The 8300-nt window shown below is 43.3% G+C and overlaps 1 long non-coding RNA gene across 1 annotated transcript; it reads left to right on the plus strand.

The window, feature by feature from the left end:
• Positions 1-3993: 3993 nt before the first annotated feature.
• Positions 3994-6430, plus strand: LOC120040122. Its single transcript, XR_005475574.1, has 3 exons — positions 3994-4282; positions 5480-5610; positions 5710-6430. It is a non-coding gene; the product is annotated as an uncharacterized LOC120040122 (long non-coding RNA).
• Positions 6431-8300: the final 1870 nt, after the last annotated feature.

Raw genomic sequence — 8300 nt, forward strand, 5'->3', positions numbered from 1 at the left:
GTCACATACACATGGTTAGCAGATGTTAATGGTCACATACACATGGTTAGCAGATGTTAATGGTAACATACACATGGTTAGCAGATGTTAATGGTCACATACACATGGTTAGCAGATGTTAATGGTCACATACACATGGTTAGCAGATGTTAATGGTCACATACACATGGTTAGCAGATGTTAATGGTCACATACACATGGTTAGCAGATGTTAATGGTCACATACACCTGGTTAGCAGATGTTAATGGTCACATACACATGGTTAGCAGATGTTAATGGTCACATACACATGGTTAGCAGATGTTAATGCGAGTGTAGCGAAATGCTTGTGCTTCTAGTTCCGACAGTGCAGTAATATCTGACAAGTAATCTAACAATTTCACAGCAACTACCTAACATACAAATGTAGAGGGATGGAATAAGAATATGTACATATAAGTATATAGATGAGCAGTGGTCGTGCTGCATAGGCAAGATGCAATAGATTGTATAAAATACAGTATATACATATGAGATGAGTAATGTAGGATATGTAAACATTATTAAAGTGACATTATTTAAATTGACTAGTGATACCTTTATTGAATCCATTTATTAAAGTGGCCAGTGATTTGAGCCTGTATGTTGGCAGCAGCCTCTCTATGTTAGTGATCGCTGTTTAACAGTCTGATGGTCTTGTGATTTGAGCCTGTATGTTGGCAGCAGCCTCTCTATGTTAGTGATCGCTGTTTAACAGTCTGATGGCCTTGTGATTTGAGCCTGTATGTTGGCAGCAGCCTCTCTATGTTAGTGATCGCTGTTTAACAGTCTGATGGCCTTGAGATAGAAGCTGTTTTTCAGTCTCTCGGTCCCCGCTTGGATGCACATGTACTGACCTCGCCATCTGAATGATAGTGGGTTGAACAGGCAGTGGCTCGAGTGGTTGTTGTCCTTGATGATCTTTTTGGCCTTCCTGTGACATCGGGTGCTGTAGGTGTCCTGGAGGGCAGGTAGTTTTCCCCCGATGATGGGTTGTGCAGACCGCAATACCCTCTGGTGAGCCTTGCTGTTGAGGGTGGTGCAGTTGCCGTACCAGGCGGTGATACAGCCCGACAGGATGCTCTCGATTGTGCGCCTGTAAAAGTTTGTGAGGGTTTTAGGTGACAAGCCAAATTTCTTCAGTCTCCTGAGGTTGAAGAGGCGCTGTTGCGCCTTCTTCACCACGCTGTCTGTGTGGGTGGACCATTTCAGTTTGTCCGTGATGTGTTCGCTGAGGAACTTTCTCCGCTACTGTCCCATCGATGTGGATAGTGGGGTGCTCTCTGCTGTTTCCTGAGGTCCACGATCATCTCTTTTGTTTTGTTGACGTTGAGTGTGAGGTTGTTTTCCTGACACCACACTCCGAGTGATCTCACCTCCTCTCTGTAGGCTGTCTTGTCGTTGTTTGTAATCAAGCCCACTACTGTTGTATCGTCTGCAAACTTGATGATCGAGTTGGAAGCGTGCATGGCCACGCAGTCATGAGTGAACAGGGAGTACAGGAGGGGGCTGAGCACGCACCCTTGTGGAGCCACAGTGTTGAGGATCAGCGAAGAGGAGATGTTGTTTCCTACCTTCACCACCTTGGGGCGGCCCGTCAGAAAGTCCAGGACCCAATTGCACAGGGCGAGGTTGAGACCCAGGGCCTTAAGCTTAATGATGAGCTTGGAGGGTACTATGGTGTTGAATGCTGAGCTGTAGTCAATGAACAGCATTCTTACATAGGTATTCGGCTTGTCCAGATGGGATAGGGCAGTGTGCAGTGTGATGGCGATTGCATCATCTGTGTACCTGTTGGGGCGATATCGAAACTGAAGTGGGTCTAGGGTGGCAGGTAAGGTGGAGGTGATATGATCCTTAACTAGTTTCTCAAAGCACTTCATGATGACAGAAGTAATTTAGTTCCGTTACCTTATCTTTCTTGCGAACAGGAACAATGGTGGCCATCTTGAAGCATGTGGGGACAGCAGACTGGGATAGGGATTGATTGAATATGTCCATAAACTCCCCAGCCAGCTGGTCTGTGCATGCTCTGAGGACGCGGCTAGGGATGCCGTCTGGGCCGGCAGCCTTGTGAGGGTTAACACGTTTAAATGTCTTACTCACGTCGGCCAAGGTGAAGGAGAGGGGGGGCCCGCAGTCCTTGGTAGCGAGCCGTGTCGGTGGCATTGTATATCCTCAAAGCGGGCAAAGAAGGTGTTTAGCTTGTCTAGGATCAAGACGTCGGTGTCGCAAGACGTGGCTGGTTTTCTTTTTGTAATCCGTGATGGCCTGTAGATCCTGCCACATACGTCTCGTGTCTGGGCCGTTGAATTGCAACTTAATTTGTCCCTATACCGACATTTCGCTTGTTTAATTGCCTTGTGGAGGGAATTACTATACTGTTTATATTCATCCATATTCCTTGACCTCTTTCCATGGTTGAATGTGGTGGTTTGCGCTTTCAGTTTTGCACGAATGGTTTCCTGTTAGGGTTGGTTTTAATAGTCACAGTGGGTACAACATCTCCAATGCCCTAACTAATAAACTCACTCACCGAGTCAGCATATAAATCGATGTTATTGTCTGAGGCTTTACGGAACATTTCCCAGTCCACGTGACCGAAACAATCTTGAAACTTGGACTCCGATTGGTCAGACATTATGTTTACATTATGTTTACACACATTAACCTTCACATGTTGACTACTTACAGACCACCTAGTCTAATAGTACTGCCACACACCTAGATACTAGGTCCACACTGATAGGAACTCAGTTCCCTCAGAAGAGAGGGTTACATGTATCTAAGGGAAAGTTCACCCTGGAGCCTACAGACTTCACTGTAGTTTGGTGTGAGTATGAAACATGAAATATCATCACCATCATATTACCCAGGCCTAGTACAGTATTTCATCATCCTGTCAGCTAGTTAGATTGCATTTCCTCAATTCCTTGTGTCCTCTCCTTGCCTCCTTTGGGTTTTGAGTTGGAGGCGAGGAGCAAGGACTCGAGTAATCAAGGAAATGCAATTGTGATTATCCCATAGATTGCGCCCCAAATGGAACCCTATTCACTATAAAGCGCACCACTACCCAAGTCCTTAGGTTAAACTTCACCAGAGCGTTAAACCATGCTGGTACTCCAGACACCTGTCTCCTGCTGCCCCCTAGGGGTTGGATGTCTAATTATGATTATCTAAAGGCATCGAAGGAGACGGCCGCCGTTTTACCATCCCGTAACCAATTGTGCTATTCTGTATGTTTTTTTCATGTTATTTGTAACTTGTTTTGTACATAATGTTTCTGCCACTGTGTCTTATGACCCGAAAATAGCTTCTTGATATTAGGGCAGCGATTACTCACCCCGTACTGGAGGAATTCTTCTTCTTCAACGAGTCGGAAGGGAAGGATTTACTCCAGACACCCGGCAAAGCCCTCATCCCCGTCAGTGGCCGGAGGAAAAGTCGTCGGTATCGTGGACAACAGTCCGGGTGCCTTGTAAGGATCCGTCGCAGAGATGGTAATCTACCTTTACCATCGGTCCTATAAGCCAAGTTATAATCAATCGATAATAAAATAGACAAACTACGAGCACGTATATCCTACCAACGGGACATTAAAAACTGTAATATCTTATGTTTCACCGAGTCGTGGCTGAACGACGACATGATTAACATACAGCTGGCGGGTTTTAAGCTTTTTCGGCAGGATAGAACAGCTGCCTCTGGTAAGACGAGAGGCGGTGGCCGATGCTTATTTGTAAACAACAGGTGGTGCACAAAATCTAAGGAAGTCTCAATGTTTTGCTCGCTTGAGGTAGAGTATCATGATAAGCTGTAGACCACACTATTTAACAAGAAAGTTTACATATATATTTTTCGCAGCTGAGGATTCTTTTGCTGAACGGCCCTAAACAGTGTCCCATGCATTGTCAGTGGGGTTTGTAAACCAACCCGGATGTAATATAATTCTATAATGTTGACACAGTGGCGCTTCTCCATGCGGGAGGGCGGTACACTCTGTAAACAGGAATGACAAGCTAAAGTTATCTAGTTAGTCACAGAAATGTAAGTTCAGCCTGTTCATTATTTCAGTCCGAGTTGACATGTCTTACGAAGTCAGCATGGCTTAACATAGTTCCTTTCGTTTGTGACCTCGACATTGTTGCTGGATAGATACTTTCATAGCTAACATGCCTGCGCTGCTAGCTAGCTAATGCTAACGGCGCTAGCTAACCTCATATCTGGATGCCTCGCTCTAGTTCCCCAGAGAGCAGCATACTGGTAAGTCAACTTTGCTTTCAAACTTTAATCACCTGTAAAGTTGTTTTACATGCAATCAGGTAGATATATATTGTTAAACAGCCTGTTGTCATTCATTGTTTGTTTCTTTGGCGCTAGCTAAGCTATCACTAGCTAGCTAGGTGGATAATGTGATGTACAGTAACGTTACAGTATTACCGAATGACAACAATATAGCCTTGTCACTACTAGTTGATATGGGGTGCAGTAGACTACAGTACAACATTACTAAATGATAACAACGTAGCCTTGTGACCAGCTAGTAGTTGGTTGATATGGGGTGCAGTAGACTACAGTACAACATTACTAAATGATAACAACGTAGCCTTGTGACCAGCTAGTAGTTGGTTGATATGGGGTGCAGTAGGCTACAGTACAACATTACTAAATGATAACAACGTAGCCTTGTGACCAGCTAGTAGTTGGTTGATATGGGGTGCAGTAGACTACAGTACAACATTACTAAATTATAACAACGTAGCCTTGTGACCAGCTAGTAGTTGGTTGATATGGGGTGCAGTAGACTACAGTACAACATTACTAAATGATAACAACGTAGCCTTGTGACCAGCTAGTAGTTGGTTGATATGGGGTGCAGTTTAGTGTCATGATTTAGAATGTGAGATGTAATCTACACCTCCGTTAGGCTGATAGAAATCCTCATGATTTAGAATGTGAGATGTAATCTACACCTCCGTTAGGCTGATAGAAATCCTCATGATTTAGAATGTGAGATGTAATCTACACCTCCGTTAGGCTGATAGAAATCCTCATGATTTAGAATGTGAGATGTAATCTACACCTCCGTTAGGCTGATAGAAATCCTCATGATTTAGAATGTGAGATGTAATCTACACCTCCATTAGGCTGATAGACATCCTCATGATTTAGTTTCATGATTTAGAATTTGAGCGTCATTATTTCTATATGACACGTTCTCCTTCTGAACTTGTAATGTTTGTAGGACGGCTGTAGTTTTGTGACTTTGATCAAGAGCTGCTGCTCACTGATTGGACAGATCCAACACAGTTACACCTCTGACCCGGCCAAAACATCAGCTGTGTGGTGTCAGATATCACCGGTTAACACTTGATCTGATTGGATCTAGGCCTTACACTCATTCACTCTGTTTAGTTTAGGATTATTGTCAGGTCAGAAAATTATGCCTCTCTCTTTTAGATCTGCCAGCCCCAGCAGTTCAGCTGCATTCACAGCAGTCCTCTGCTGTGGTATTTCATTTACCGGCTGCACCAGTTCCTACTACACTGGCCGTGAAGGGAGACACTTTGAGGAGACCCAGATGGATACAGGTCATTCAGAATTATACTGCATATGCTCAGTCACAACAACAGATGTACACAGACATGTTGTTGACCTGTATACTTACTGTCACTTTGTGTGTCTTTCAGATGTGCCTGACAGCCTCACCCAGAAGACACTGGGCCTATCCAGACTGACCAAGCAGAGATGGGTGGCTGACAGCCTCACCCAGAAGACACTGGGCCTATCCAGACTGACCAAGCAGAGATGGGTGGCTGACAAGGGAAAATAAAACACAACACACATTATCCACAATGTAAATACGTTGTAATTATTGTTTATTTAATGTTTTGCTGCATTTTATTTGAGGATTGGAGAGATCTACTCCTTCATATCCATTCTCAATATCTACATAATTACTCTCCATATCTATCAAAGGGTGATTGATAATATTGTAAAAGACTACGGCTTATTGTTTACAGTTGAGGAAATTATGTGTGCTTTTTCTCTAAGTTGACAACGTGTTGGTTCCACTTTTCTGTCTCCGTTATTTACTTAACAAATAAGGAATACTTAAAATGTGAATATATAAAATTAAGATATTTTAATTAGAATACAGCCGTAGACAGAAGTCAAAGATCAACATACAACTGATGTCTCTGAGTTGTGAACAAAAGAAAGACAGCATCTTATATAGATCACACCTTATGGTGTCAAACCCTGCATGTGCAGCTAAAAGAACAAGTTATTCTCAACACAAGAATGTGCAACAGTCACTCCTGCAGCAAAGCAGAGACTTGGCTGATTTCTTTTGATTTTCCCATGATGTCAAGCAAAGAAGCACTGCGTTTGAAGATAGGCCTTGAAATACATCCACAGGTACACCTCCAATTGACTCAAATGATGTCAATTAGCCTATCAGAAGCTTCTAAAGCCATGACATAATTTACTGGAATTTTCCAAGCTGTTTAAAGGCACAGTCAACTTAGTGTATGTAATCTTCTGACCCACTGGAACTGTGATACAATGAATTGTAAGTGAAATAATCTGTCTGTAAACAATTGTTGGAAACATTACCAGTGTCATGCACAAAGTAGATGTCCTTACCTACTTGCCAAAACTGTAGTTTGTTAACAAGAAATGTGTGGAGAGGTTGAAAAATGTGTTTTAATGACTTCAACCTAAGTGTATGTAAACTTCCAACTTCAACTGTATGTGTAACTTTGCTGCTCTGTCAGCAGTTTCCTGTGGGGTTTTTCAGACAGATCAGTTTCCTCTACTTAGCTGAGTTCAACCACTGATCTAAAAGAAGTTTTCACACCATTGAAATAAGGAAGTAATGAGAGAGAAGTCATATAGCCTCGCAGTATTTTACATTCTTCAGTCCTCTCTACATGACAGTAGACTGTATATGTCAGTGGAGCCCCAGTTAGAGACAGATATGATACCTGCAATGATATTCATGATCTTATTCTGGAGCACAGGTAGGATGCTGTTATACTAATATACACTTGTGACAGTTACTGAGATATGTTTTGATATTGTAAGATATATCATAATTTTCAGGGCTGGTAAAAGAACATGCAACTGGAAGCAGACAGTAAAAATCTGTCTCAAAGCAGGACACTGATGTGATCACCTGCAAATGTACTTTACTGTAGCCTAACTGTCCATCTGGGGACAGGCACTAATGTCAGTTAAGTTGTGATGGTGTCAGACTGTTGTATAGTCAGTGTGTCAATGATTGATTGTATCTTTCTCTACGTAAATGAATGAGAGTATATTTGATGTATTATAATTAATATTGGTCTTATGTTAGAGTAGGAGAAGGGGGCGTGTCGACGCCAGAGTTCTGTAACCTCAGTCAAGCTCAACAGGCCTGATGCTACATGTCAGGAAGAGAGAGAGAACGAGAGAGAGAGGAAAGAGAGGGTGGGGAGGGAGAGGAGGGGAGGAGACAGAGTATAGCTGAGGGAAGTAGGGGGTGGGGAGGGCAGAGGAGAGGAGGGGAGGAGACAGAGTATAGCTGAGGGAAGGAGGGTGTGGGGAGGGCAGAGGAGAGAGAGTATAGCTGAGGGAAGGAGGGGGTGGGGAGGGCAGAGGAGAGAGAGATAGGAGGGGAGGACACAGAGTATAGCTGAGGGAAGTAGGCATGATAAGGGTGCTGCAGCGCCCCCACAAAAATAAAAATATGTAATTTATAATTTTTTGTAAACTTCCAGGAACATTTTTTCACCCTAGTAGTCCAGTACTGTATCAGTGGTTTGATATAGCCTTCTGTAGGGAGCCAAAAATACACCTTTTTGCTTATAGGGGCGGCAGGTAGCCTAGTGGTTAAAGCGTTGGGCCAGTAACTGAAAGGTTGCTAGATCGAATCCCTGAGCTGACAAGGTAAAAATCGGTTGATCTGCCCATGAATAAGGTAGTTAACCCACTGTTCCTAGTCCGTCATTGTAAATATGAATTTGTTCTTAACTGACTTGCCTAGTTAAATAAAACAATAGGACTACATCATCATCCTCTGTCTGCATCCTAATCCCTACCTGTAGTCTACCTACCTCTGGTATAATGCATTTCCACCTCTCACTCCATCAGTGTTGCTCTGTCTGCATCCTAATCCCTACCTGTAGTCTACCTACCTCTGGTATAATGCATTTCCACCTCTCACTCCATCAGTGTTGCTCTGTCTGCATCCTAATCCCTACCTGTAGTCTACCTACCTCTGGTATAATGCATTTCC

This window comes from Salvelinus namaycush, unplaced genomic scaffold (genome assembly GCF_016432855.1).
Source record: "Salvelinus namaycush isolate Seneca unplaced genomic scaffold, SaNama_1.0 Scaffold325, whole genome shotgun sequence".
Taxonomy (NCBI): domain Eukaryota; kingdom Metazoa; phylum Chordata; class Actinopteri; order Salmoniformes; family Salmonidae; genus Salvelinus; species Salvelinus namaycush.